The sequence below is a fragment of the Mus musculus genome, chromosome 2 (genome assembly GCF_000001635.26).
Source record: "Mus musculus strain C57BL/6J chromosome 2, GRCm38.p6 C57BL/6J".
In the NCBI taxonomy this organism is placed as follows: domain Eukaryota; kingdom Metazoa; phylum Chordata; class Mammalia; order Rodentia; family Muridae; genus Mus; species Mus musculus.
The window spans coordinates 57,642,694-57,646,259 of record NC_000068.7 but is presented as its reverse complement, the minus strand read 5'-3'; the positions used below and the strand labels follow the sequence as shown (position 1 = coordinate 57,646,259).

Here is a 3,566-nt window from a genome sequence, read left to right as displayed (position 1 = left end):
GTTATTATATGTGGACTGCATCTCATAAAATTAAAATGGTAAAACGTACTTAATGATATCTATATAGTTTGGTATCTTGTCTCCTACCAGTACCACTTTGAAAACACTAGCTGTATACTCACACATTCTCAGCTACTATGATAGTATTTCACAGACTGTATATAAACAGTAAATATCAGATGAGCTAAATACACAAACATCTGGATAAATGATACTAAATATTGTCATAAACTATTTAATTTAAAAAAACCATTTAAAAGTAAAGACGGGACCAGTGAGGTTGTTCAAGATAAAGGCATTTGACACTGTATTCTGCATGCATGATGGCCTAAGTTTAATTCCCAGAACCAATGGAAAGGTAGACAGAAAGAAATTACTCCACCAAATTGTCACCTGACCTCTGCACAGGCACTGCAGCACACATGCACTCGCACAGGCACAGGCACACACAAATGTCAAAAACATACTGCCTTAGTCAGGGTCTCTATTCCTGCACACACATCATGACCAAGAAGCAAGTTGAGGAGGAAAGGGTTTATTCAGTTTACACTTCCATACTGCTGTTCATCACCAAGGAAGTCAGGACTGGAACTCAAGCAGGTCAGGAAGCAGGAGCTGCTGCAGAGGCCATGGAGGGATGTTCTTTACTGGCTTGCCTCCCCTGGCTTTCTCAGCCTGCTCTCTTATAGAACCGAGCCCACCCACAAGGGGCCTTCCCCCCTTGATCAATAACTGAGAAAATGCCTTACAGTTGGATCTCATGGAGGTATTTCCTCAACTGAAGCTCCTTTCTCTGTGATAACCCCAGCTGTGTCAAGTTGACACAAAACTAGCCAGTACACATACAATGATAATAGATTCTCCAAGAAAAAAATATATTTGTATTGGAGTTATTTTAGAAAAACTCCCTGTTTGAACTACCATGACATTCCTGATAGTCCACCTTTGAAACAACTAATTTTGTATTTGGGATTCCTAGCAGTCTGGAATTGGAGGCAGGAGGATCAGAAGCTCAAAGCAGCTACACAGTGAGTCCGAAACCCAGACTAAGCAACATTAGATCCTGCCACCAAAAATAAAAAATAAAAATAATAATGACAAAAAAATTATTCTGGACATAAGGAATGGCTTTCCCAAGATTCCAGATTTTCATTTTTAAATCCAGATATATCTGTGGGGGATTAAATAAGCAAATCATTAACGCCAGTCAATAACAATACTTCTCTTGTACTGAAATTTCTAATAAGTAAAGATCAGAAAAGTCAAAGGCTTCACCCTTCTGATGTGAGAAAGAGAGGAAAGAGAAACTTTATGAAGGGTAATGGTGGAAAACATTAGTCTGGGTAGTGGGTCTTGGATAACCTAAAAGATGACAAGGAGTTCTCTGTGTTTGCATAGTTAGTGATGTGTTGAAAGGAACATAAGTAGTACCAAAGGGAACGAGGAAATATCTTGTGATCCTTTTTAATTTCTCCCTTAGAGCAAGCCATAGACTGAATCAGTCTGTCTCTTGGAACATTCCAGAAGACGATTCTCTGGGACAATGGCCAACACAAGAACCATCTGTTTGGGAAGTTAGAATGCAATGCTCCTTAAACTCTTCTTTCTTTTCCCCTCAAACCCCACTTCCAAACTGGCACAGGCTCTTGACACCTCCATGAGGTTCAGTTAAATTGATAATAAATTGTGCAGGAACTTAATTGACACTAAGCAAGTAAAATAAGCATTACACTTTGGAAACTATATCTTTTCTTCCAAAATGCCCATACCAATTGGAAAGCACAAAGATGAAAGATTTAATGCAGTTACAACTTTGGATGGAGTGGCTGAGAAAATGCATCAAATCACACTTCACATTCTTCCCCAAAGACATCAGAAAGCCACATTCCTAACTAAACGTTGTGGCAGTTGGGAAGGGCCTTGCACCAGTTCTGGAGGTTTGGCTGTGTGTTCCTGGCTTGGCAAAGACAATGAAAGGCCCTTTCACAATTTGTTCATCTTCCCCTTTTGCCTCATTTGATTACTGCTGATGCTGACTAAATAGCGGAGGTGCTCTCTGTTTGGGACTTGGGAGACTCTACCATGAAAACAAACAGGAAAGGTGTAAATAGCTTTGGATGTATAAAATCTCTGTGATCTCACTTAATTTCACCTATAGTAACTGAGAACAGCTAGTAGATATTTTCTTCAAAATAATTACTGTCTTTCAAAAGCCTCCATTGCAATCAAAGAACAAGGGAAAAAACACACAAAAACCCTTCTGCCTTAGAAAAATAATAACAGGAGTTTCTGCAGTGACCCTCGCACTGATGCACTTAAAATAATATTGGCTTCATAGCTTTACATTTCCAGTGTGCTTTCAGCTGGGTCAAGGTGGTAGCCAGGTTCATTGGACAATGGCTGTGGAATTCGAGTCGTAGATGAAAACTGAAGTTGTGGCAGGTCCAGAAACTGACCAATTCCAGTTCACTGGTTATTTTTAAAAATCTTTCAAATCTTATTCTTTCATGGGCAGAATGACTTGTGTCCTGGCCACATACGGAGGCATTGTTTTGTTGGTCATACACTTCATGTTAAGGCTTTAAAAGCCACCAGCTGTGAAAACTACGTAAATGGATTCTAAAGTGTCTGACCTCACCTGTTAAGGCTCATGCCCAAAGCAGCTGGTGTCAACTCATCATGTAAATACTCAATTTGCACAATTATCAGTCTGGAAAAAAAACTGTCAAGGTATTCTTATGTATTTTCAATATCATGTAAAGTTTTCAAAAGCTTGGCAGCATAAAGGAATTAGAAGCACAAATACAGTATCTTTGAGACATAGGAAGTGTATCTCATGAAAGTACAGTAAGGCTGACTCTCTGTATACTTACTCTATGACCATGTATCGGGTAGGGAAGGTGTGCACAATTAAACTATTCTCAATCTTTTCAAACCTTTGGTTACTTGATGAGATATTTTATATTGTGATTCTGCACGAAACATTTATAAAATACTGCATTCAAGATTTTTCATGAAGTAGCTATGAAAATGATATGTATTTTTCCAAAATAATATTTTAATTCCATAATACAGGAATCAAAAAACTTCTAAAGAAGGTAAATAACTTAAATTTTCAGAGAAAAACACACATACAGACTGTGTTATATATTTTGTATATATGCAAAAGCAATAAAGACATAGAATACATTGGTAGCCCCATCATATAAAAGCTGGCCTTGACTCACATTTAACTTATTTTATATATAAATATAACGCAATCTGTTGAGTGTTTTATCCACTTTAGGGTTGTTGATCCCATACTGGCAGTCAAGCACCTCATATTTTCACTCTACTGTTTTGCCCATGTCCTTCATGGAAGAATGGAACAAGAGCCCAGTCGAAGGCCAAAGACAGTCTCCACCAACCATGTCACTGTGACTGCAAGAATCTAGTAAAATCCAATTTTCAAATACATAGAAGGATTTGTCTTTTCCTTCGAATGGCTTCTATATAAAAATACTTTAAAAAATTATTCCAGAGGCTATGAATAGAAGAGTATGGGATCATTTATTTCATGTCAAGGC

General features: G+C 37.9%; 1 pseudogene; it reads left to right on the top strand.

The window, feature by feature from the left end:
* The first annotated feature begins 2,420 nt into the window (after positions 1-2,420).
* Positions 2,421-2,612, top strand: Gm13533 (annotated as a pseudogene).
* The last annotated feature ends 954 nt before the right edge of the window (positions 2,613-3,566 follow it).